Source organism: Acinonyx jubatus, chromosome A1, assembly GCF_027475565.1.
Source record: "Acinonyx jubatus isolate Ajub_Pintada_27869175 chromosome A1, VMU_Ajub_asm_v1.0, whole genome shotgun sequence".
Classification (NCBI taxonomy): domain Eukaryota; kingdom Metazoa; phylum Chordata; class Mammalia; order Carnivora; family Felidae; genus Acinonyx; species Acinonyx jubatus.
This window is the reverse complement of record NC_069380.1, coordinates 43743278-43770613: the sequence shown is the minus strand read 5'-3', so window position 1 is coordinate 43770613 and position 27336 is coordinate 43743278. Positions and strand designations below refer to the sequence as shown.

General features: G+C 33.5%; 1 long non-coding RNA gene and 1 pseudogene across 1 annotated transcript in view; one reads left to right on the top strand and one right to left on the bottom strand.

Annotated features, from left to right (window-relative positions):
* LOC128314357 (uncharacterized) overlaps positions 1–27336 on the top strand; it is a 372707-nt gene that overhangs the window by 73427 nt on the left and 271944 nt on the right. The gene's annotated exons all lie outside the window — the stretch shown is intronic.
* Positions 24757–26387, bottom strand: LOC106988429 (protein chibby homolog 2-like; annotated as a pseudogene).

Sequence of the window (27336 nt, the reverse complement as noted above, 5' to 3'; positions counted from 1 at the left end):
AATTCTTGCTTCCCCAAATAGGGTAATTCCACTGAAAAGATTACCAACTACTTGTTCAGAATTCCAAAAAGCTGGATTTAATTTATTTTTATATTTTGCTTAACTTGAGCATCTCATCATCCATCAAGTCCCATTTAGAGTCTCTTACGGTATAAGAATTACCTGCTTTCCTACTTAGTATTCTATTTTTATTTTACTTCACTTAGGATTCTGTTATTTTAATCAAGAAACTCAACAAATGCTTGAATTTCATGCTGATATTCTCAAATCTTCTTTTTTATCTTTTTAAAAAATTTAAATGTATTACTTTTTTTATGTTTTTGAGAGAGAGTGCAAGTAGGGGAGGGGCAGAGAGAGAGGGAGAATCTCAAGTAGGCTTCATGCTGTCAGCGCAAAGCCTGACGTGGGGCTCAAACTCAGTAAATTGTGAGATCATGACCTGAGCCAAAATCAAGAGTTGGACACTTAACTGACTAAGCCACCCAGGTGCCCCGATGGTCTCTTTCTGAAATGTGTCCACATCTTACCTAATAAACTAGTGCAATTGTTCCAATTAGTAATGAACAGTTAGAGGATACAACTCTATACTTTCATGCCTCCCAACCTTCTTATGGAAGTCTTCACCTTTTTTCTTATTGTTTCTAACACATTGACTCTTTCTTATATATGATATCTCTTTGAATCCTCATCCATAAAGCAAGTGTAGCTTCAACTTTCCTAGTTTTAATTTCAAAAGTAGTTAAGTATGGCATATTATCTTTATTTTTCCCTAATTTATAGATTTGTTTAAGACCTTCACATTTTTCTAAGCAAATCTCTTCTTTTGCTAAATCAACATGCTTTCCTTTGCTTTTCTTTTTCATTTTCAACACAGTTCCAATTCTGACTAAAAAACAAACAAACTGGTTTTTAAACTCATTTCATTCTTCACTATGTCTCTGTACACTCTTAAATCCAACTGACAAAGTGTTATGAGAACAGTAGTTTTAAATTATCACTTAACCCATCAGTTTATAATAATTACAATGATTTTTTTTCTCGATCTCATCTTAGTAGCATGATATCTCATGGTATCAAATCTTCATGTGCATTTTCTCTTCACTGAACAAATCCATCCCACTGTGATGTTGATTTATCCACAGACTGTGGTTTCCTGAAATCTACAATTGTAATCTGGGTGGATGTAAGAGCTGGTTTGAAAACCAGATGGGAGGTAACTACAAGAACTTCTAGGAGTGCCACAGGGATTTAACTTAAGACAATGCTTTCCTGGGCCTTGAATGTCATTCAAAGTTATAGAGGAAAACTGTGTAGCAGGCCTCACCCCATGCTGCTGTAGATCAATGTCTTAATCTTTACATATCCCTAAAGTCATGTATGAGTACTCATTGCTTTTTTTTAAATTTTTAAATTTTATTTTAAAGTCTCATTTTGCATACCTGAATGAGAAAAATTAAAACAGAGTTAGCAAGAAAACCCAAAACAAGACAAAAAACAAACTTTTCTACTTATGACTGCCACAGAATCTGCCTATATTTGCCTTTTCTGAGATGAACCTTACTGGCATGGAAATATTTTCATCAATAATGCAGCAACAGACGTGTTTATGGTATCACCTCTGCCACTTGAAGATCTTCAGGCTCTTCTCACAAACCTTTGCTTCAAAGTTTATTTCTTTTTAAATGCACTCATATGGTTTCAAATCAACCTGTGATATATAAATGGTTCAGATGGAATATATTCTTTGTTATTTTCTTTCTTCCTTGTCAAGAGGAGAACAAAAGCTGATTTTTTAAATGGCTTGGCAAACCTTTGATCTTTTTTCCTTCTGTATTCCCCTCCCTGCCCCAATCCCCTAGTTTCAGGATTCTGTGGATTGAGTTGCCCATTGGCCTGTAGGAAGACTTATTTTCACTCATTGAATCCCTGCATTTAAAAAAAAAGTTTGTTTTATTAATTAATTAATTTATTTATTTACTTATTTATTTACACCAGGAGGGCCAGAGAAAGAGAGAGAGAGAGAGAGAGAGAGAGAGAGAGAGAGAGAGAATATCTCAGACAGGTTCTATGCTGTCAGCACTGAGCCTGACTTGAGGGCTTGAACCCATGAACCATGAGGTCATGACCTGAGATGAAATCTAGAATCAGATGCTTAACTGACTGAGCCACCCAGGTGCCATGAATCCCTGCATTTTTAACTCCCCAAACTAAAGGTAAATTTATACCACTGCAATGAATGAGAAGGCCAGCCTTATGTGCAGCCCCAGTTATAAACATATAGCAAGAAAACCATATTTTCCCCCACTTTGGGTGTAAGTTGTCTTAGGGACCCTAGCCCCTGACCTCTGATCCTGGTATACTTAGTTCTGAACTTGACAGTAGCTTAAAATAAATAAATAAATAAATAAATAAATAAATAAATAAATAAATAAATAAAATGTAGATAAGGCAGTAAGAGCAGCAAAGAGTATGGATAACAATGTTTGTTCTTCCTCATGAGGAAAGAACAGAAAGTAACCACCTTGCTCTCCTAAAAATTTATTCTTGCAGACCCAAAAATAATTCATACATATCAGTGAAATTGATAATTAAACTTATCCATGAAGTTCATCACATACAAGGAAAAAATAGGCAAATATCTTTATGATTGTTTAGCAAAATATACAAGAATAATTCCTTTAATAAAACCCTACCTTAATTCTTGATAATCATATGTTATAAAAGTGAAGTCTGAAGTATAGTAGGAAAATTGCTGACATTCGGAATCTGAAATTGTTGTGAAATAACTTCTAACTCTGTCGCCTTGCATAAATTGTTCTGTCTCTCTTATTCGTAGTTTCTTTGTTGGCAAAATGGGGATAATAAAACTACCTATCGCATAGGGTCATCATGAGGACAACAAAAAATAACTTAAGTAAAACAAAAAAATCTAGTACAGTGCTTTGTATATATTAAGTGTTCTATAGATATTATTTACTTTTAAATAGTGACATACATGTCTTAAATATCCATGATATATAAATGCATACGTCAGATTTGTCAACATCTTTATTGCTGTTAATATATACTGCCATTGTCTTCCTTCCCTCATATTCCTTACCTTTTGTCTCAATAAGAACAAAGAAGGAGGCCAGTGGTGGTTTCTTATTTCTCAGATAAATATATGATTTCCCTAACATAGTGTCTAGTTAGAAAAAAGTTTGAAGAATAATGGATAGGAGATACACTGGTAAATGGTTAATGTCCCTCTAAAAGCTGAATTTTAGTGTTTGCCCATTTCTATTGTGCAAATACTCCCATCATGGTCAATATCAAGCTACTAAAAGGATGCTGCTGAATGCAGAGTTAGCAAGTGATGTACACAGTGAACTCTCACGAGTTGGTACACACAGCTCTAATACACCACTACACATATTTGGGTTAAATTAAGAAAGAACTCTGTAGGTGGAAACTCGGTATTACACGTTCCTTGTGCTTGGCATGATATAGCCTTTCAATTTATTTTTTCTTTAGCCAATGCTGCATAATGTTTCAAACACATGTAACTTGACAGTGCCTAATCTCAGCTATAGCCTATATGACTTGCTTCTGAGTAGGTGCTTCTTTAAAGCCTCAGTTGACCAATGGTCAATGGTTATTTGCAGGTCAATTATGTTCTTTTATCCCTTCAACAGATACCTTGAGTTGCATTTTACATAGATCATTACAGGGACTGTGGAGGGTTTCATGTGCTCCCACCAGGATTGGGCGGTAGTTGCCCAGCGTGTTGCCCAAATGCAACCTGCACAAAAATGTTTTCTTAGGCTCTGCTATCTAAGGAAAGCAGCCTGGGACATCCCAATATCTTCCTGAAAGTCAGTTATTAAAGTCTATGGGGGTAAATTGAGGTGATGTTGAGCAATGTTGAGCCAGCCAGTCTCTGGCAACTGCTAATCTAATTTCTTTCTCTGTTGATATGCCTATTCTGAACATTTATATAAATGATATTATATAATATGTGGCATTTTATGGCTGGCTTCTTTCATTTAGCATGCTTTACAAGGATCATCTATGCTGTAGCATGTTTCAGTATGTCATTGCTCTTTATGGCTGAATAATATTCCATTATATGAATATACTACATTTCATTTATCCATTTATCAGTTGATAGGCATTTGGATTTTTAAATTTTGTGATTATTAATATTGTTGCTGTGTGCATTTGTTTATATGTTTTTATGTGGACAAGTATTTTCAATGCTCCTAGATATATACTAATAGTGAAATTTCTGCTAACTCTACATTTAACATTTTGAAGAACATTCAAAGGTTTTTAAAGTGGCTGTAACATTTACAATCATAATATCAGTTTATGAACATTCTAGCTTTTCAACATCCTTACCAATTATTGTTATTTTATACGTGTGTGTGTGAGTGTGTGTGTGTATATCTATATCTATCTATCTATTTATCTATCTATACTTAATAATATATATTTGTTTTGTTTTAAATAGTTATCCTAGTGGCTGTGAAATGAAATCTCATTGTGATTTTGATTTCCGTTTCCCTAATGGTTGAGGTTTATTTCATGCTTGTATTGCTTATTTGTATATCTTCTTTGAACAAATTAGATATATGTATACCTATTTTTCTTTTGTTGCTTGTGTTAGTATAAAAAATTATTTTTACAGTAGTAGTGGTGAAGAAAGTTCTTTTTTATTTAAGTGGGTTTTGCAAAGCATTTGGTTATAGCCTTCAGAACAGCAGGGAAGACCTGGTGAGATTATGCAATAATAATAAGATCAATTCTAGCTCTTTATTATTTGAATATGTTTTCCGCATTAAGAAGGATGATGGGACAAATTCATTACTGGCTTCTGAGAGCTAATATTCAGGCCCTATGGCTCTGTTCTTTTATAGAGAAGGCAATTAGCTGAAGATATGTGGCTTGCCTGAGATCACCCAGCAAGTTATTGGCATAGTAGGAATGTGAACACATGGACTCTCAGTTTCCCATCTGTTGCCTGGTTCATTTGGCTGCTTTGTTAGGAGTGGGTGTATGTATGTATATTTATGTCGTGTTTCAGGAATGAGCAAAGGGAAGTGGGATGGTTTGTGCATTGTTTCAAATAGACACAGGGAAGTGGTATGATAGCAATTTCTTTATGCACTAACATATATTTAAGGTGGTTCTAACACTCTAAGAACTAGGATGGCATTGTAAATTATCATACTCTATTTTAAGCATTTGGATATGGAATTCTATATTACTTTAAATATATTTAAATAAAGTAGTGAATGCTGATTTTATGCTCCTAACTTTGTTATGTACATATTTGAAGGTAAAGACAGGTAAATATATAGATATCTGAAGGTGAAGACACAATCAATGAACCCAGTTCATTCCTAAATGCTGATTTTAATTATTAAAATTAAAATAATTTAATTATTTGCCTAAGATCAATGCCTTATGAGATGTTAATATATATATACACATATATATATATACACATATATATACATATATATTATGTATTTTACATTATTTTGAAAGTACTAGATATACTATAATAGGTAGTATAATAGTGTTATGTATAGTAGGTAGAGAAAAAAATTGTCTGTCCATGGTGGGGAGATTGCAAATAAAATTTCTTTATCCAACCACTCCAGAAGCACTGTACTAACAAAGCTGAATAGCCAATGAAGGAACATGTGAAAAATAGGGAAATAATAAGAAGTTTCAGTTAAAGAGCAGAAAGATAAAAAAGATGATGGAGAATAAACCGAAAGGAGGAGGAGAAAATAGAAGGGTAACAAAGAGGGAAAGATCAATGTGTTTGTATATATCTTCATATCTGCGACTTAGAAATGTTCCGTTGTGTTCTTTCCCTTCTTTTAGAAAGAGAGCTTTCTACAGTGATATAGAACAAAAACACTAAGTTATTGTGAATATTGGTGGCATAGTCCTCAGCTGTACCATTGAATGATCAGCATATAAAGATATATGGATTTTGGGTGTGCCACCATGCCTCCTCATTTTCTACCACCCCCATCCAGTACTGAGAACGAGTACACAAATAAGGAAGAGGAAGATGATGGTCATCTCCTCCATGCAGAATAGTGTCCTACCTTTCCTAGTGATGCTTGTCTCCCTCCAGCAACATGAAAATCACAGGTTAGGGAATGGTAATCATTTTAACTATGTTATACCAATGTAGGAGAACATGATCTAAAACCAGAGTACCTACAGGAATATTACGGTTGATTGCCGGTTTGTGTTTTTAAGAGAAATCATTATATTCGTTTTCTACCTTTCTTTTTCTTAAGTTTTAATTTTCATTCCAGTTGGTTAACGTACATGTAATGTTCATCTCAGGTGTACAGTTTAGTGATTCAACACTTACATGGTATCTTTCTTTAGAGTAGAAATACAGCTAGAAAGGGAATCAGTCATTAAGATAGAATAAAAGACTGATTCATATAAAATGATGGCAACTATATGCAGTGTTAATTAGTACGTTCTTCCTAATTTCAAATCCCCTAAGGTGCGAAGTTTTAAACGATATAATCTGTTATCGATGTCGATTACTCATAATATATTGCAATTTTCTATTAATGCACCACTTTGTTTTAAATGTTTTAATAATTTTATATTAGAAGTACTTTAATTTAGAACTGAATTGAAAAGGCAACACTGTGTTATAAATCAAATTGAAATCTTTTGAGTATTTCATAATTTTTATTTACTAATAGCTGCTAATGACCCAATACAAAATTAGAAATGTCTAAATAATTACCAGTTTTTAATATATGAAAATTAGAATTGAAATATTCTGTTGATAGACTTACACATCATACACCATATCTTGATATAGGCTAACACTATATCCTTCTCTATATAGAAACTTCATAAAAATACCCTTATGTGATTATATACCCTTCATGTGACCCTCCTTGTTTTTTTCTTAAATTTTTAATGTTTACTTTTGAGAGTGAGACAGAGTGTGATAAGGGGAGGGGTGGAGACACACACACACACACACACACACACACACACACACACACAGAATCTGAAGCAGGCTCCAGGCTCTGAGCTGTCAGAACAGAGCCCAACCCAGGGCTCAAACTCACAAACTGCAAGATCATGAGCTGAGCCGAAGTCGGATGCTTAACTGACTGAGCCACCCAGGCGCCAGACCCTCCTTGATTTTTAAGTAAAAATCAAAATATTATAGTTGTCATTACATTTTAATCTCTCTAATTACTTGATAAGTAAATAAATATTGTATCAATAATTAAAATAAAATCTACCTAAACTAAATAATGTAATTTGGGGAATTATGGTAAACAAACTCTACATAGAGAAGCAGGAAAAATTCAAAACAGCAGCACAACTCAAAAATTAATATTTGCTATTAAACTTTAAAGATCTCTTTAAAGGTGCTATTACTTTTTGTAAAGAACTATATGTGTTTGAATTAAGAACACAGATTAATTTGTTGGAGGTCTTCAGCATGACCCCTATGTATTCTCTGGGTCAACTTTGTCATTGATAGGTATCCTCCAGAGAATGCTAGTTACCTAAGGTATTCCTTAACAATCTCCTTGTTATATTATGTAGTTTCTATTTTTACAATGTGTGTGTCAACTTCAAGGATTTTAAGGTGGTTCACAAACTTTAAATTAACAGGGTGAGTACAAATTCCAAAAACATGCCAAAGGGTAGAAATGAATACTTATTTTTCTTGAGTTGTAGCATTGTGCACAAGAGTGATTTGGCAGCAATGACAAGTGACTTTGCATATGACACTTTGAGGGCAAACAGCTTCCAGGGAGAGTAGGATTCCAGTTTTTTTTTTTTTTTTCTGTCTAGATTGGGGGCTATGGTGCCTCAGATAAGTGACTTTCCAGCCTCAGGCAGCTGAAACTCAAGGAAACAGAAGATAAGTGAGTTTGGCAATGATACCAGATAAGAGAGTAAGATTGGCCTTCTGGTAGCCTATTTTTATCTATCCCACTGTCTGCTTTTCTTCCCTAGAGACTGCTTTCTTTTTCTCTACCATTTTCTATCCAAGAGAGTTAATGGCACTCACAACCTCTATAATACAACTGATCTGTGAAGTAGCCCTGAAAAGTCTCTCCTAATAGAGGTCTAGAATTAAAACATTGTAACATGGAAATCAAGAGTATAGATTTCAGGCCCAACTACTTTTTTCTAGGGAAGGTTATTGAATATAATTTTTTTTAATGTTTATTTTTGAGAGAGACAGACACAGAATGCGAGTGGGTTGGGGCAGAGAGAGAGGAGAGAGGCACAGAATCTGAAGCAGGCTCCAGGCTCCGAGCTGTTAGCACAGAGGCTGACGCGGGGCTCGAACTCACGGGATGTGAGATCATGACCTAAGCCGAAGTTGGATGCTCAACCGACTGAGCCACCCAGGTTCCCCGAGAATATATATATATATTTTAATGGGAGTGTGTGGTATTTGATAATGATAACTTTTATCTCCACAATTCCCTTTTTCTATCTCCTTTCGTTTGTCATAAATTTCTACATTTCTTGTCAATATGCATGTTGCCACTTGTTTCACCTTCTTTTGCCATCAGCTGTCATCTTTACGTTAGTCCTTTAGATATAACATATCCCCAAATTACACTCTGTATCTTTGCATATACTGGAACTTTAGACTTTTTTCCGTGTAACATACCAGATGTTTTTATTGAAGTATATATTCTAATTCTCTAGTTATTTATACATAAAATGCATTCATATGATATACTTCCAAAGATTACAAATACATACTTCCCCACAATCACATACAGCCTGGTAATTCATATCAAACATGAAAACTAGTTGTTTTGAGATTTATGGAAAGTATTTACTGAGTTTACGCAAGGAATCTTTATGTAAAAACCACTACGTAACAGCTCATGGAACAAAATGTTTTCCTCAATAAGTCCACCTCTCTTTCCTCTAATCCTGACATTCTAATGTCCCTTACATTAGAAGTGCTGCAGAATTGTATAGTGACCCGTCCTGCTATTATACCTACTATAAACAAATAAGACCACTACTTCTGCCTATTCTGAGTGTCAAAATTATATCCTTTGCTTATTTTTAAAGTATAGTTGCTATTATTTTAATAAATGTGTAAATTTATCAGTTGCTTCTGTGCTTCCAAATTTGACGGCCAGTTTTCAGTGATGCTTCTTCAACAAAATTTCACATTATTTTTGGTGTAATAGTTTCACTCAATTGTGTCTAAAATTATCTTTATTCTTCAAAACATTTATTACTGTGTGTTCCCTAGATTGGAAAATTCACTTTTTTTTGTACTTTTATTATTCATGGAAATTAAGTAATTTTTGTGTCTTCATTCTCAATCATATGGCACTTTTCTGGGATCCTTCAGAAAGTTTTCTTTTTCAAAGGTAAAGACAGGTGATAGTTAAGTAGGATTCAGGTGTGTCATGATACTAATAGCTACAGAGGTTTTTAAAAGAACTGTTCAGTAATATTATTTGATCTATGTCTATAAGTTTGGAAACATAGTTAATGTAGACACATTTCTTCAATTGTAAAATACTAAAATTGGCAGTTGAAGTAATAGAAAACTTGAAAGGAAGGATAACTGTTTACATAAATGAAATGTTAGAGAAAATCAACCCCCATAATTTCAGTTCTATGGGCTTTTATATGGGAGTTCTACTATGCATCGGATAATCACTATTTTATAGAAATTTTCAAAATTGTGGGAAAACAAAACATTACAGTATATTTTAGTAAAATAAGGTAAAGGCAAACCAAGGAAAGATAGTTATAAGCTAATTTCATATATTGACAAAGATGCAAAATATGTAAATGCAACATGTCCCTTAATCTGATGGGAAATTAAAACTAATTAGCTATGGTCAAGTGACGCTTATGCCCAAAATGCAAAATTGTTTTATTATCAAACATTTATTAACTATATTACGCAAATGAGAGTAAATGGTCAAATAGCACACAAACTGGACCTGTTTGGTCATCGTTTAATAATTGTATTACTTTCTATTTCATTTCATAAGCTACTAAAAACTTATGAAAGCCATAGTAGTTGCCGTTGTATGGTTCCTCTTTGTCCATTCTGCAGTAGAAAACAAGAGGGCTGGATATCATGTTCCAGGAGAAAAACTTCAGTTCTCAAGTTATAAGGCTTTTACAATGCATGAATGGCAGGAAGAGTCAAAGCCTATGGTTAACAAAATTTATTATTTTAAGCAGTGGATTGTAGTTGTTTTCCTTGATTCTTTCAGGAGGGCAAAATAAAACCTTTATCTGGAGGTTGGTATGCAACGAATCATAATGAATAAGTTAATACTACCTTCAATATAATTTTTTTTCTATAAATTTTAACAATTTATTATTTTTATTAAATATAGAAAAAATAAAATAAAAACAAACTTTATCTTTTAGAGCAGTTTTAGGTTCATAGCAAAAGTTTAGTAGAAGGTAGAGATTTCCCAAATATCTCCTGCCCCTGCATATGAATAATCCTCTCCATTATCAACACTCCCCACCAGAGTGGTAACATTTTTTTATAGTTAATGAACCTTCCGGGCTCCTGGGTGGCCCAGTTGGTTGAGTGTCAGACTTCGGCTCAGGTCACGATCTTGTGCTTCGTGGGTTTGAGCCCCATGCCTGCTTCGGATTCTGTGTCTCCCTCTCTTTCTGCCCCTCCCCAACTCATGCTGTGTCTGTGTCTCTCAAAAATGAATAAATGTTAAAAAAATAAATATAATTAATGAACCTTTATTGATACATCATAATCACCCAAAGCACATAGTTTACATTTGGATTCCATAATTGGTGTACATTCTATAGGTTTTAACAAATGTATAATGACAGTATCCACCATTATCGTATCTTACAGAGAAGTTTCACTGCTCTAAAAATCATGTGCCTGCTTATTACTGATATATAGAAAATCAATTGATTTTTTTTAATATAAACCTTGTATCTCACAGCCTTAAGTACAATAGCTTAATAGTTCCTAGAGGTTTTTTGTCAATTCTTTTGGAATTTTTACCTGGACAATAATGTTATCTGGGAACAAAATTTTATTACATCCTTCCCGATCTGTATACCTTACACTTCCATATCTTATATGATTAGCTAGTAGTTACAGTACAATGTTGAAAATGAGTAGTAAAAGGGGACATCCTTGCCTTTTTCCTGATCTTCCCAAGACAGCTTCCAGTTTCTTACTATTAAGTATAATGTTAGCTGTAGGCTTTTATGGGTAGTCTTTATCATGTTAAAGACATCCTCTTCTATTCCTAGTTTGCTCAGATTTTATCATGAATGGGTGTTGGATTTTGTAAATGCTTTTTACATATATTGATATGATAGAGTGATTCTTCTTTAGCCTATACATCTGATGGATTATATTATTTTGAAAGTTGAATTGGTCTTCAATTTGGTTCAACTTCAAAAGTTGAATTGGTCATGTTGTATAATACTCTTCATAAATTGTTGTATTGAATTTGCGAATATTTTGTTGAAGGGTTTTACATCTATGTTTGTAAGAGATATTGGTCTGCATTTTTTTTTCTTGTGATATTTTTGCCTGGGTTTGGTATTAGGGTAATGCTGGCCCTCAGAATGATTTAGGAAGTATTCCCTCTGCTCTTTATATCTGAAAAAGATTGTAGACAACTGGTATAATTTCATTCTCGTTTAGTCGAATTTTCTAGTGAACCATCTAGGCCATGTGCTTTCTTTTTTGAAAGGTTGTTAATTATTGATTCAATTTCTTTATTAGATATAGGTCTAGTCAAATTTTCTGTTTCTCCTTGTATGAGCCTTGTAGATTATATATTTAAAAGAATAGGTCCAATTCGTCTAGATTATCAGATTTGTGGGCATGGAGGTGTTTATAATAATCTTTTTTTTTTTTTTTTAATGTTCATGGAATCTGTAGTGATGTCCTCTCTTTCACTGCTGGTATTAGTAACTTGTGTCTTCTCTTTTTTCTTTCTTAAACAGTCTAGTTGGCCCAATAAATTATTGAACACTTTGTTATTTTCAAAACTCAAGAAACTAGGACTAGAAAGTAACTTTCTTATAATTTAATAAGTGCTATTTACAAAATCTAACATCATATTTAATAGATAAATTTTAGGTGCTTTCTCATTAATGACATGGATGAAAAAAAAGAATCTCTGTTAACAGTATTGTTCCTATTTTACTGGAAGTCCTGGCCGGTGACATTTGATTAAAAACAAAATTAGAGATCTAAAAAATTGGAAGAGGACACAAAATCACAAAATTGCCTTCATGTAGACATAGTATGATAATTGATACAGAAGCAGTATACAACAATTAGAATTAATACAAAAGTTCAGGTAAGCTGCCAAATACAAAAATATTGCCTAAGAATTACTCTAACAAGAATGCATAACAACTTTTTGCTCAAAATATAAAGAACTTATTAAGTAAGAAGGAGCAATAGGGAAAGATTGCAATTAGAAGCAATTAGTTGAAAGGTAATGGAGAGTCCTAAACAGTATGATATTTCAGCAGGATGTATCTTGTCTTGCAGTATGTTTACTGTAAATAAGCCAGAATTACGAATTATGGGACTTCACACCCTGGAATATACGAGGAATATATTTTATGGGAATAATACGAGAAAGATATTTCACAATTGATTTATCTCACTTTTTGCAAGTTATGTTCTGTTTTAATCATTTGAAATCTCACATGTGAATTCTAAAATATGGTGCATTCTGGTATATTAAGAAAGGACGCAGGGAGCTGGAGAATTCTCAGACATAGCCATGTTTTATCTGTGCTTTCTGATTACCTGGACCCTTTAAATTACTTGTAAGAAATCTATAATTTGTATAAGAAAAACTATAATTATAGTGAGTCGGATTTGAGAATTCGATCCTTTGTGTTACAGAAAAATCTTATAAAGAGAACCTCAATAAAAGGCAAAACATGTTCATGGATGGGCAAACTTAGTTTTAGATGTGTCAATTCCACTTAAATTTATCTATACATGCAATGAAATCCCAACAGATTTCTAAGAGAAACTTTTGAGGAATTAAGCCTATTATATAATTTATATCTCAAGATAAATGTAAGGATATCCATTATAATTCTAAAAGGAAAAGTTTAATATATATTTATATATAATATATATGATATATATATATCATATATATCACTGTTAGACTTTAAGACACCCAACAAAGAGTTGACAGTAAAAAAATGTAGTTTTTGATTAAGAACTGACAAATAGACCAGAGAAAGCCCAGAAACAAATCCATGAACATGTGATTGCTTCATATTTAATAAAAGGTAGGTAGTATGTTCAACTATGAGAAAATCCTCATTTTTTTAGTTGATGGTATATGGAAATTTGATTCAGTATATGGACTTTAATAGTTGGATTACAGAGTTGAATTAAAAAATTGCTTTACATGGATCAAATGCCCAAATGTTAAAAGTAAAATTAAAGTTAATGACATAAAAAATAGAATATTTTTGTGACCAGAGGGTTAGGAAGATTATTTTCAAACAAACCATTATAGTATAAACAATGTGCAAATAATTTTTACTTTGGTTAAGTAAAAGTGAAAGATCTTTAATTAAATAACTTCATTATAGGCAAAGTTAACTGCTGTATAACAGACTGGAGATGATATATGCAATGTGAAATTCACGCATATATAGGTGTGAAATGCACGCATACAGGACAATGATTAATGTCTATATTATGAAGGAAATAATTTAGCTCAACACCAAAGGAAATATTTGCAAAAATGTGCTGAAGACATGCATAAAAAATAATAGTTAATGTATAGCAATTATTGTGTACTAGACCCTGTGCTAAGCATTATATACATATTAATTTATTTAACATTCACAGAGTTATGGTTATCCTCATTACCATATGAGGATATGAGATGAATAAACTGAGGCATAGAAAGGTAAATAATATATATCCAAGTTTATATTTGTATATGTAAGTGATGGAGGCATGATTTGCCCTCAAGCTGTCTTGGTCCAAGATTTGTGTTCTTTATGGGTTTGTTACATTTCCTTTGAGGAAATACCCACATAGCTGATATATTCACAGTCAGCTTAACCAGTAAATGTGGAAGTACAGATTAAAACAAAAATTGCATATCCTCTTGCAAGGAGCAGATTGGCAAAACATGTAAAGGCAGTACACTGAAATGTAAGAATGTGGGGAAATTGGAAACTTTAAGCATTGCTGATGGGAATATAAACTTGTTCAAGGCATTCTGGAGATATTTAGTAACATCTGGTAAAAACATATATGCAAATACCCCACATCTAGCAATTACTATCACAGCAGAGTAAATATTCCCCAAAATCTTTCTGACAAGTCTACAGGGACTTGTAGATTAATAAAGATAGTCATCACAATGTCATAGTTTTGGGTAGCGTAGAGCTATAGGCAGATTACAAGTCCATTACTGGAGAGGTGGATTTATATTGTGAGATCTATCTATTTGGTGATATGATAAATGAATATATTGAATAGAATGAATTCTATTTTATTGTATAAGAGCTTGATGTATCCCAAAAAACTAATGATGAATGGAAAAAGAATATAATATAGTTTATAGGACAATACTGTTTACAAGAATGAAAACACAGATTTCAAAACAAATCTATATAATCTTTAAAAGACATTTTAAAAGACCTAATTAGCATAATTTAGATGTGTGTGTTAAATACATTAGAGAAGGTGCCATGGATGTGCCTGACAGGGGGTAGAGGATGGGAATTCACATTATGTGAAAAATACAATTAAAATAAGAACAGTGACAATTCAAGAAATTTTAACTTATAAACTTCAACTTTTTCTGTGTTTAGAGCATTCATATTTATATTTAGTTAATTGAAAATAAAATATTGCACACATTTAATATAAAATATCCTCAAGTCTATTATGTGCTATAAATCAAAGATTCAGTATTTTTAAATAAGCTTTTATAATCATATTAAAATCAATAACAAATGTTCTGGCAACAACTTAAAATTTACATGTATTTTACAGCCTTATCCTTTAACATACCTCAACTTAATAGTTTTCAACCTAAGTCTGTTAAAGCACTGGCCTTCCTCTAATAAGCATGCTCATGAAACATACACTTATTTTAATAGGAGTCTAATATATGTTAATTTGATTAACAATCAAGAAAAAATGTTTTAAAGAAAACAAATTTAAATAAGGAGCTTTTTCAAATGTAAAGATAAAAATATTTTTATAATATATCTAAAGTTTTGACATTTTAATATAAGGCACTTTGAAGATGAGATATTAAAATATCTATAGTCTTAATACAATTGATTTTTTAACTAATTTTTTTAATACCAACTGAATGTAAACAGAATGAGAGTGTTTAATCCCTAATATTGCCTCTTGAGAGTTTTCCTTGATTTTAGATATGATGTGAATACTGGATGACTCATTCAATATGATTCAGTGCCCTTGAGGAAGGTTGAATAGAATAGCTCAAATAAGGAAGATGAATTCCCTATAGCATCTCAGAATGTAGCATTTTTAAAAGCTAGAAATATTTTTCCACACAATTAGCACAAAATCACATTGTCAGGGATTTGCCTTCAGGTCATTAACTAATATGTTCACTAACAACGTGCACAAAGTAGATTGAAAAAAAAAAAAAAGATTTTTCTCTCCGAGTCAGAACTGTGACTGATTTGGAATTAAACCGTGCTTACTGGAATTCTATCAATAGACTTCTACTTTCAGTATCTCTGTTGTAACCCTGCAATGACATTCAAAAATGTACTCATTCATTTCTTCAATATCTAAATCTGCTTTAACAAATTTATTTAATTCTTTCAAATTGATCCTTCTGTTACTGGGAAAGAAATGTGTCATTTATCATATAATGGAAAACAATATGTGTCCTGTCTTTGTAAAGCTTTAATGTGTGTTATGTTGTGGTATTTATACTGTGTACAGAAGGATCGTATTAATTAATAATATTGTGACAAAGACTAAAACATGAGTCTTTAATGTTTATTAAACATGAGTCTTTATTGTTGAGAGAGAGAGGGAGAGACAGCATGAGTGGGGGAGGGGCAGAGAGAGAGAGGGAGACACAGAATCCAAAGCAGGCTCCAGGCTCTGAGCTGTCAGGACAGAGCCTGAAGTGGGGCTCAAACTCATGAACCACAAAATCATGACCTGAGCCAAAGTTGGACACTGAACCAACTGAGCCACCCATTCACCCCTAAAACATGAATCTTTATGAAGAAAATGGTCTACAATTCATGATAAATTTTTAAAAAATGTCCCCATTATCATGAAATTTCAACAAACCAAAACTCTAGGGATGATTATTTGAGTGCTAATATGTAAATTCACTCATCCTGTGTAGGATGAAAAATTCTCTAAAGTTAAGCCATAAAAGGCTTATCAACAGTCCTTGGATTAACATGATCTGTCACTATAGGTAGGGCATGAAACAATTTGGAAAACATCCTTATAGGGGCATAATCCCATGTTGCAGAATGGCAACTCAGTTCTTATTTATGTCAAGGGATAGAGCCTGAGATTTTTACATATTCCAAAACTAGAATATAATATCTTCCCAGCTAATAGGGTTTTATGAGAATTAAAAATAACTCATTTATCAGGAAGAAAAAAGGGATGTAGAGATGTGATTGTAAAGGATCTGTAAGACTCACTCATCAGCAAAGTAATTCACTTCCATATGGCTTTGGCATATATTTAAGAGTATGCCTCAACAAGATTGCAGTTTAAATCTTCTGGGTAGTTAAAAAGCATTACAGGTCAAAGCTTATTCAGAAACATTCTTCACAGTACTACTGTATGCTGGGGATGTTTTACAGATATTCTGAGTATGTAGGGAACTTGAATCCCCACTTTGCTCTCTCCTTGATATATTCACACAGACCACCCACACTACTAGTACAGTCATCTGAGACAGCAAGAAATAATGGCAACAGGCTGTGAGTGAGTTTCTATTTCCCAGAATTGAGCTAGAGCAACCAATCCCCTGCCAACCTGGACTTTTCTCCTCTGATAGTGCTGTTACCCATCTTGATATGTCAAGAGAGACGCATGAGAGGTTTAAGCCATCAAAAACAGCTAGAAAAGGGAAGTCAGCATCTCAACTTTCTCTACAGAATGGAATGTGATGGTTGAGAAAATCTGTTTTGACCAGAAAAGCTTATCTTAACTTAGAGACACTGGTAAGATTAGATACAATATCCAAGGGGTATATATACCAAGCTCAGAAAGGCATAGTTTGTCAGGAATGGAAATCTGTTGATTCCTTTTGTTTTCCTTCTTCATTCCATCCAGACTGTATTCCTCCTCCAAAGATCTTTGTCTTTTTCATATTACTATTTAGAGCTTTTTTAAAGAGATAAATAATATGAGATGTATACTGCAACTGTTTTTCTGAATCTTTATTCATCCGTTTTGATAATAGTAAATTTTGACATGGAGAATTTTGTTTTTTATTTTAACAAATACATAAATCTTTTTTGTATAGATTCTAGATTGTATCTTTTTTATGATGATAGTTTTGTTATATTATGATATGATGTATCTTGAATAATATCTATATTTTATGTATGGTGTTATGGGCTGAAGTATATTCTTCTAAAATGTATATGTTGAGTTCCTAACCCCTAGTACTTTAGAATGTGACTACATTTGGAGATAGGGACTTGAATGAGGTAATTAAGATAAAATGAAGTCACATGGGCAGGTCCTAATCCAATATGTTTGATGTCCATATAAGAAGAATCCATTAAAACACAGGCACAGAAGGAAGACCATGTGTAGACACAGAAGATGACCATCTAGAAGCCAAGTAGAGCCTTCAGACTTCAATCCTGCCCACATTTTGATTTTAGACTTGTAGCCTCCAGCACTACAATCTGTGCTACCTCATTATGACAGCCCTAGCAAACAACTGTATGTGGGTACAGATACCAATGTATAGATATTTCACATACCCATACAAAAATACGTTGTGTTTTGATGGTAGTGATGGTGAGAAGTGGAGGATGTACCTAACTTCGCTTTATCAGACAGTAGTCTGTTGTGAAAACCATCAAGTGGCTAATTCATCTTTTATTCAATGCATTAAATAACACTTATCACTAAATTCCTATATACCTGCGTCAGATTTTGGACTCACTTTCTGCACTATAGAGGAAGCTATATGGAAGTTTGTCTCTGGAAAACCAAGTTTTCAGACAGGTCATTAATAAAGGGAACTTGGAAACACAGTGAATGTTGTTGGTTCTAATATCTGACATCTGTGGGATTTAACTTAATTCCAAAGTTTACCTAGTGCTGTACTGAGTAATTTGATTAAGATTGGTTCAGGAACTGTGGGACACATGACTCGATGCTGTTGTAACAGAAAGTGGCTGGTCATGAAGCCATCCAAGAAGATGGATTATCTCTGATTTACTAATAATTGGCTATCTCTACCAGACAAATAAATGAAGCTGGGCTAGAATAACCCAGTTTTCTCAAATTATACTGGCCCCTTCATTCTATCATATGATTTCTGCTGAGTATGAAGATACTCTCACAGATTATATTTGTATGGATTTTCATAGATTAAATACAGATTAGAAGTATGATTTAGATGTACCTCTCTTTACTTCATATAATTTAAAGTGCTTGCACTTTTCTTGTCATCTGTAACTCATTAGTGATACACGTCATCTTGTTTTCAGTTTAAATTAATATACAACATTCTGAAATTTTATCATTTACTAGTAGTTATGATTAATTATTTCATATAAATTGAAGGGTTTATTAGTATTTTAAACAATATTATCACTGCGGTTTTCAGTTAACCATGCTACTTTCCTAATGATCTGATTAAATGTATTTAAAGCAATGAGTGTTTAAGCACATTTATTATTATAAATGTATACAGCAATACTAAAATGTCATTGTTTAACTGAAAATGCGTTACATTTTTTAAATACTAGAATTTTCAAACAAATATCATAAAATAATGAGAAGGAAGACAAAAATTTCAATATATCAAATCCTTATTGTCTTTATTGATTTAATTTTATAAAAAGCTCAATATCAGTTTCTAAAATTAACAAGCATTTATTTGGAGTGTGGGTTGGTGATTTAGACTTGGCTCTTCTGGTTTCTTCTGTTTTATACTGAGCTCATGCATATGCCTTTGCTCAGATGGTTGTTGGCTTCCACTGGGATGATTGGTAGAAAATGAATCAAATCAACAAGTCTCCTACCTTAGAGCAAACTAGCCCAGGAATGCTCTGAGGGCAATGGTAGAGATAGTAGCATATAAGTAGAAATAGCCAAGTGTTTTTTTGAGGTTCCACTTGTGTCATTTGGTTACATCCCCTTGACCAAAGCAAATCAGGTGGTTTAGCTTAGATTCAATGTGGGAAAACAATTGGAGTGTGAACATAAGGAGTGATGACGTAATAAAACTGTTTTTGCAAACTATCACACTTGGGAAACTGAATCCCTAGTATTTATAGAAAAGATTTTTACAGGTCATTTTGGTCTCATTTGTTAAGGCATTATGTGTTGCAGTGAAATTTTACTTCTAATTTTATATTCTAATGAGTTTAAATCAGAAAGGTGTTTAAAATTTTTATCAAAGATATTAAAATTTACCACTATGCAGTGGTAATAGTGATAGTTTCTATAAACTGAATGTTGCTAGCTATTTTTAGGAGGTATAAAATACATATATAAAACATGTAATTTTACTGCCTCAAAGATAGATCCAGGGTCTTTAGAATTTAAAATAAAGGTTGGAGCAAAATCTTGGATAATATCAAATATTCTACTTTAATATTGTTGAGTAAACTTATATTTTTATTTTTTTTCAGAAATAATATGAATATCAAAAATATGTGAATCGTGATTGTTTTATTCTGTTTTTATTTAGCAAAATAAATAGCCATAAATATGTTCTCCTTTGTTGATCTAATTGTCGGTCTTTTTCACTTTTTACTGTGAATTTATCACAACCCCTTCAGTGCAAAATCTGTAATTTCAGATAGCTCTAATATTTTCCTAGCATCCTTAAACTATACAATGATTTCCTATGGAGACCCGCAGGGAGCCATTTTCTTGGGATTGCAGTCTGGTCTATTACAGTCCCTGAACATAAGGTATAGTACCCTGAACATAACATAGCTAGTGATCTATTCTCAATTCCTTCTCAGATCTGTGCAGCTTTCCAGTTACTTTATGCTCTTTATTCCCATTATAAAATTATCTAATTATATTTTTAAGAACAGTAAAATGTTAGTATATGATTCTTTAAATTTTTTTTTATGTTTATTTATTTTTGAGAAAGAGAGACAGAGCATGAGCAGGGGAGGGGCAGAGAGAGAGGGAGACACTGAATCCAAAGCACACTCCAGACTCTGAGCTGTCAGCATAGATACCGATGTGGGGCTTGAACCACCACGGAGAGTGAGATCATGACCTGAGGTGAAGTCAGATGTTTAATGGACCTAGCCACCCAGGAGCCCTTATTAGTACATGATTCTTAAGTGGTTATGTAAATATTAAAATATATACATTGATAAAAATAAAATAATGATAATGGTGTTTTAGAGGAAAACAATTTGCTTCATTGTTTCAATTATCCATTTATTTTTCCTGCTTACAATATGAATCATGGTCAACAAATTATAGATCATTAATGTCATCAGCATAAATAACTGATGCTACCAATATCTGAAATTAATTGGACAGTATTCTTTATTAATTTATTTTTAAAGCTTATTTATTTTGAGAGAGAGATAGGGAGAGTGAGCAGGGGAAGGGCAGAGAGAGAGAGAGAATCCCAAGCAGGCTCTGCTCTGTTAGCACAGAGAACAATGCAGGGTTCACCAATGACCTTTGACATCATGACCTGAGCTGAAATCAAGAGTCAGTCACTCAACCAACTGAGCCATCCAAGCACCCCTCTATTTAAAATAGACAAATTCAAGGATTATAAAGTATATAGATTTCATTGTTTTCTTTAATCAGTTTTCAAGTACTTTGACTTTGGGTTGGTAAATGTTTAACCAGCTTTACCACCCTCCCAAAAAATAAATGAATAAAAAATAAAGCATTGATTTGGAGGATGCAGAGTTGAAGATACCAATGTAACATCACGAATGCCGAGTTGGAAAAGATGTGTACAGTCCTCTCTTTGAGCCAATATGGAGAGTCTCTGTGAGCACATTTCAGTACCCCTCAGTCTTTGAATATCTTGTCTCACTGTTTTCAAATAATATAGCAATAGCTTTTGCTTATTCTTTTTTTCATTAAAAATTTTTAATTTTGGGGGCGCCTGGGTGGCGCAGTTGGTTAAGCGTCCGACTTCAGCTCAGGTCACGATCTCTCGATCCGTGAGTTCGAGCCCCGTGTCGGGCTCTGGGCTGATGGCTCAGAGCCTGGAGCCTGCTTAGGATTCTGTGTCTCCCTCTCTCTCTGCCCCTCCCCCGTTCATGCTCTGTTTCTCTCTGTCTCAAAAATAAATAAACGTTAAAAAAAATTAAAAAATAAAAATAAAAAAAAATTAATTTTTATTTATTTATTTTGAGAGAGAAAGAGGGGGGGAGGGGAAGGGCAGAGAGAGAGAGAGGAGAGAGAGAGAGAGAGAGAGAGAGAGAGAGAATGAATCCCAAGCAGGCACTGTGCTATCGGCCTGGAAGATTTGGCTTATTCTTGTAGATCTTCTGCCAATGAAAAGATCTCCAGGGACTGATAAAATTATTTATGTGAACTAGGGATAGGAATTACAGTGAACTGGAGATTAGTATTCCCTACAGGCAATTATTACTCTACACTAGGCAGAGAATTAGGTCAGAGTCAGGGTACTTGCTAATCATAAAGGTGTTGAGATAATAACATTGGGGATGGAGACTGAGGTGATATGGAGGCAATGGTTTTTGGAAACAAGATCCAAGATGCTGAGTAGAACATTTCTGGACTGATCCTCTGTGTGCAGTTTGAAGTCATACAGAAGAGGTAAAAGCAGGAGGGGTGAAGAGAAATATTGTGAGCCAGATTCTAAAGGTTTTAATGTCTGAATTAGCAAACAGGAAGTCTGAATATGAAATATCACGTAAGATTGAAGTGGTATCTCATATGTGCTTCATTGAAACAAAGTCTTTTGTAGGAGGAAACAGGATAAAATTTTTACAAATGGGGAAATGAGGAAGCCTACACTAGTTCCATCTTTGCTGGTGCCTAAATGCCTTCACCTTCAAGGCATACTAAGAGAACAGTAATACTGAAGTCTGTCTAGGTTAAGAGGACCAAAGGAACATTCAGAAAAAGGGCAAGATACGTTTAGGAAGGAGAGGAATAATGTTGAATTGGGATATATTACAAGTCATGTAGGGCATCATGAATTATAAATCAAAGTGAAGATGGATGGAACTCAGAGTCTGGAACTTGTGGCCTTAAATATATGAAGATTAGTATATATATGGGTTTAGACTGAAGGTGCCGTGGGAAAGCTAAGGAATCCATCATCTCTAAGAAGATATTTGGAGCATCAATGCCACTGTTCTGTCCTGCAGTTAATGACTGCTGATCTGGAGGAGGGACAATCCCATTGGGAACATTAGGTATTCAGGTGACCATACTTTTTGGAAACTATTAGGAAAAATCTAGAAATGAACAACAAAGAAACAAAGTTCATATACACTAAAGTTCCTGCATTGTGAGCATCAAATGCCCCCATTTTTCATCCACAAATATTTTCTCCTTTCAACACACAATTTCCATGAAATTTATATCTAACAATAAATATGAAAAATTTTTAATGTACATATAAATGTATCCCACTTATATGGGAAAATACATTTTCCAATATAGTATTTCATAAATATGGTAACTGGACATTTTAGTAGAAACTTTTGATTTGTCTGCAGTGTTGATATCAATATAAATTGTTTTAATCCATTCTCTACTTACGTAATTTTTGTCTTATAGAGTGGGCTACAAACATTAACCAAGATTTCTTTGTAATAGTGCCAGTTTTCAGGTTAGCATTTAAATTTAAGAGGAGAGATTGAAATTCTGATCCAAATGTACTAAGCCTTACAGTTTAACCTGAGTTGCTACTAATTTAAATATGATATAATAATGGCAACGTTCTCACTAAGGGAAGTCATTGATAACTACACCCACTCCATAGACACTGCTCTCCTGACCTCATCACCAAAGTATAAAATAGTTTATTTGTCCTAAATTCTACAGCAGGGAATTTGCAGAGCAAGGACTCTTTTCTGAACAAAAAAATATCAAAATTAATATGTAGGCATTAGAGTCACATATTCATAGAACATTAATTTGGCCATTCTCCTGCCTGCAGGCTTCTTCCACATCTTTTGAGGTAGAAACAATGATGAATTTGTGTTTCTTCCCTGTCCCGATTGGACTGCAGATCAGTCAAGCATACATCTACATTCTTTGCTTTTTAATCTTCTCCAAGGCTGATTATTTTATTGAAATAGTAGCTATAAGTTCCTAGAAACAGTGGTCTGAAAACTGTTGCCAGGCAGATAGACTTTAAAAAAATGTTTATTATTTTGAGAGACAGAGAGTGAGTAAGTGCGAGCAGGGGAGGGGCAGAGAGAGGAGAGAGAATCCCAAACAGTCTCTGTGCTGTCAGCACAGAGCCCGAGGCCAGATAGACTTTCTTAAGGAATAGTGTAATAATGTTTTTCTTCTTTTATACTCAGTGGAATTGTTAAAGTCAGGAGACATGTCTTTTTTCACTTTTTATACTTAAATGTAAGTGTATTGCTTAATAGAGTGCTAATTATATTCAACAAATGTATGTTGGGCTTTTGCAGATGTGGCAGCAAATAAAGTATTATCTTCCTATAGTTTTCTTACTCTTCCATTCCCCAATACCAGAAAAGAATCAGAATGAGATATAACTTCAGTTATATTCAATAAAACCCATTAAACATTTACCCTGATTATTAAGTGCTCAAAATTTGCAATGATGAAAAGCAAGGTATGGCACCAACCCTCTACATGGTTTGTAATCTAATGTTCTGCCATTACATATGTAACTTTAATCCATGAGTTCATGTGACTCAGTTGTTTGTTTTGAAGAGCATTCATTTAGATCAATTATCAACATTAACACTTCTGAAAACTCCATTTCTTTCTCCCCCAACTTGTATTATGAACTCTACACGTTTACATTCCAAATTCCAAAATGCTTGTTGTAAGTTTGGACTCTATTCTCTCCTTTTCTTTCTTTAATACATTGATTAGATGGAGAACAGCCTCCCTCCCCGAAAGCAAAAGGAGAAAGACAATAGCTGAAAGGAGAAATAAAGAGAAAGTGGGGAGGGCAGTGAACACTCAATTCTTGTACTATCACCTATTTTTAAAATTCTTGTTATTTGATTAGCTCCCCAACTAGATTACTGAAATAAGCATAAAGAGGCAGGATATTCTTCTACAATACATATGAATGAAGTATGCAAAACTTTATATTTCATATATTCATAATTCTAAGAATGAGTTTTGAGACAAATATTTCCCATTCTGTTAATTTCTTATAATATTCATCCAGTGTTTTTGAACTTAAAGGGAAAACCCTTTGCCCATTCAGTGTCACGTTTTGAACAATGCATCTTTGCATTGTAGAAAAATATATACCTCTAATAGTAATGTAAAATTTAAGTAAACCTAAAAGAATCATTTCCTTTATTTTTTTAAATTCTCAGAACTTTATTTAGTTTCCAGGACCAGATACCAAGTACTGTAAATTTCCAGATTTGACTTCAATCCTAACAATAGTATTTCACCTTCAAAAGTTTTATTTTTACTGGAATGTCAATGGTCTTCATGGTTTGTTGGTTACATCTTCAAGTCACAATTCTCCTGCTTTGTTTTATTGTGCATTTTCCCCGTAAGTGTGTTTCTTATCTTCTCCCAGAAGAATCTTATTCCACTCCTCAAGGACCTTTGCCTCTTCCCGAAGGGCTTTTTCCTCCTCTTGAAGTGCACTGTTTTCTTCCCTAAGAGCCTTGTTCTCCTCACGAAGGGCCTGCTCCTCCTTCCACAGAGCCCGTTCTTCCATCTCTAGTGCTTTTCCTTCTCTCATCAAATCTTGTTCCTCCATCTTGAGTGCTCTCTCCTGGTGTTTCAGGGCCTTGATCTCCTCATGGAGAGACTGTATTTCTTCCTGAAGAGCTTTCGCCTCATTCTGGAAGGCTTTCTCCTGTTCTCTGACAGCCTTGATCTGAGCCTCCAGGGCTCGATTCTGTTGCCAATGAGACTTTCTTTCTGTGTTCAAAGCATTGATTTTTTCCTCTGGTGGTCTTTGGCTCTCCAAAATCACATTTTTAAACTTCCATAGGACCTGGTTTTGCTCTCTCAGGGATTGATTCACCTCCCAGATGAAATGGTTGTCCATTCGGAAGGCTTTGTTTTCTTGATGAAGAGCTTTATTTTCTCTCCAAAGGGACTTATTTTCTTTTCTAAGAGCCTTGTTCTCATCCCTGGATGCCTTATTGTCTCTCTGAAGACTTTTTTCCACCTCATGAGGCTCATCTTTGAGTTTATTTTGATCTTGAGTGCAAGAGAAAAAAGAGGAAAACAATCGCAATATCTTACCTCTATTTATCCACTTTGATTGAGAGACAACCATTGTTTCTTAGTGTTTTATCTGAGCAAAAATATATACACTCCAAGTGTTCTGGGTTCAGCCAAAGGTGGACTAGTGATATTTACAACAAAAGCTGTTCTAAATTTGTTGAGAATTTGTTCATATGGAATTGGCTGTTGTGTTGACTTATGCAAGTAATATAGCAGGGATCTAAACAAGGCTCAGTCAGTCCGACTGCAGGAGAAGAACAGGCAAATATGAAGACAATTCAGTAACTTAACTATTAAGTTGATGTAATGAAGTTTAAATCTCAACACATTTAAATTACCAATTAATAATTCTAGGTTACATATTGAATATTGATCAAGGTTAAATCATTGAATTGTTTTGTGTTAAATTAAGCTCTGAGTTAAACTGCTTTTACTAAACTATTAATCTTCCTCTAATCTATTCATTATTGATATTGTAGAAAAATACCATGTGTTTATAAAAACATTTATGGCTTTGTAAGAACTAGAAAACATTTTCAAATATATTGTTATACACTATAATTTTATCATATTTACTTAGATATTTAGTAGTGTTATCAAATATTTAAACAGACATTCACACTTACATTTCTGTGGTCTCTGAGTTTCCAACAAGCCTGATTTGTTTTAGTACTAGAAAGCAACTAGGCAACATTTTATGTCATCCATAATGATGTCATATAGTGTTCACATTAATAATATAATGGGTGCTATGTTTAGTGTTTGGCTGTTTTTTGTTTTTTGGTTTTTTATAGGCATTTTAGGAAAAATGTAAATTAAAATGTAAGGTTTTATTTAATGTTTTTCTGTATTAATAATTGAACATGTATTTAGTCCTTGCTTTGATGTAAAGTATTAGAATTAGTTTCAAACACCGAGTTTTGTTATTAAGAAGATAACTTTTTTTATCCTAGAATTGACAAATGTTAGGAAACACTATACAATCAAAGGTGAAAGTATTTTAAATGATTTTAAGATCACTGCTGAATACTTAGTATTAAATAAATTTGTACGTCATACCAAAGAAATAGCACTAGCAACATTTTAATTCTAGTAATCTTTTTTTTTTAATTTTTTTCAACGTTTTTATTTATTTTTGGGACAGAGAGAGACAGAGCATGAACGGGGGAGGGGCAGAGAGAGAGGGAGACACAGAATCGGAAACAGGCTCCAGGCTCCGAGCCATCAGCCCAGAGCCTGACGCGGGGCTCGAACTCACGGACCACGAGATCGTGACCTGGCTGAAGTCGGACGCTTAACCGACTGTGCCACCCAGGCGCCCCTAATTCTAGTAATCTTATCTAAGTTTTATGTGACCCAAAATATGTTCACTGCTAGAATATAAAGCAAAAGAGTATATTTTTTTAAAATGTAAACTTTTAATGAGATATTAAAATATGTGTATTTATGTATGTCATATTTTAACTATTTATACATATAAATGTATACTTGGTTTAAGGTATAAACTTGAAAATTGAATACAAACATGTAAACCTCAACCACTCACATCTGATTAAGATCTGTCAATTTATTAACTGTACCAGATTTCTTACCTAAGCTACCTAAGTAGCTTCTTACCTTTTATCTGTTTAACAAGTTTGAAAAAAAGGCATTTTTTCTAACACATTCATAACTCTGTATTTAAC